Source organism: Limulus polyphemus, unplaced genomic scaffold (genome assembly GCF_000517525.1).
Source record: "Limulus polyphemus unplaced genomic scaffold, Limulus_polyphemus-2.1.2 Scaffold4152, whole genome shotgun sequence".
Classification (NCBI taxonomy): domain Eukaryota; kingdom Metazoa; phylum Arthropoda; class Merostomata; order Xiphosura; family Limulidae; genus Limulus; species Limulus polyphemus.
In genome coordinates this window covers 26,308-27,492 of record NW_013669762.1, presented here as the reverse complement: position 1 = coordinate 27,492, position 1,185 = coordinate 26,308, and positions in this window count along the sequence as shown.

The following is a 1,185-nucleotide window of genomic DNA, read 5'->3' as shown; positions in this document are numbered from 1 at the left end:
CTAATAGGGTGGTTGGCCTTTAGAATGTGTTACCTTCGGATGTGGTAGAGGCAGTCAATTTAAGAGACTTTAAGAGAAAGCTTGATAACTATATAAATGATAAGGGCTGACTTAAGATTTTTTAAAAATCATTTAATGAGTTTAGTTTAGGGGATGGGACAGCCTAAATGGACCAGTAGTTCCTTGTTGTCCCAAAATATTATTTTATTTTACGTTATTTACTGCTTCACGTGAGTAGGCAATTAAATGAGCATTTACACCGACAGATGACACTAGTATTAGTATGCGCGTCGCAATATTTTCGTGTTTTTTTTTTGTGTGTGTTTTTTTGCACAATAGACTGTTTGTATACTGTCCACCACAGAGAACTGAGACCCAGATTTAAGCGTTTAAGTTCCCAACTTACCGCTGACGCATCAGGTGATACAACGTTTGAAATAGCTTTTTCTTTGTTACACATACATAGAAGAAAAACACGTGATTTTATCTATAAAAACAAATGGATTATTTTATAAGAAATGGCATTGTTACAAGGTAGACGAAATGATCAAAGTTTAATTAAAATGAGAGGGATTGTACTGAAATTATTGACCAATTGAATTAAGAACATTTACAATGCTCCCCTATTCTCCAAGCACCTAATCCTTTGCAACTGTCAGTGACCAAATGTGAATAGCACATAAGACCTACAGTTTAAAGATAACTTTTACTGAGAATTTATTTGTAATTTTTCTTTTGACTTATTTTTATGGCAGGGACATTGAAGGTGCGTTTTTGACTTAATCCCACAGCTAATATAGAATGTCTTTTTTAAACTGTTGTATTCTATAACGCCCCCAGGGCAAAAAGTGCGAGCATATTCGGTGAGGGTATTCGAACCCACTAGTTGCTAGTCAAACGCCCCCTAACCCCTTGTGATTAGTATTTATTTTTAATTATCCTATAAATTTAGCCGAAATGTAAGGTAAGGGTAGTTGCACTCTTTTCTTAGGAAAATTAAATATATCAATCAGTCATAATCGTAGCTACAATTATAGGGAAATAAATGTAGGGGGTTCAATTGCTTTTTATGCGGGGGGCATATTTTGTAGTTACGCCACTGAAATGGTACTGTTACGTTTCTGCTCGTTTGTTAATTTCCGGTATAAATTCTTTCCTAGGACCTTCAGCGATACAAGTCCTTTC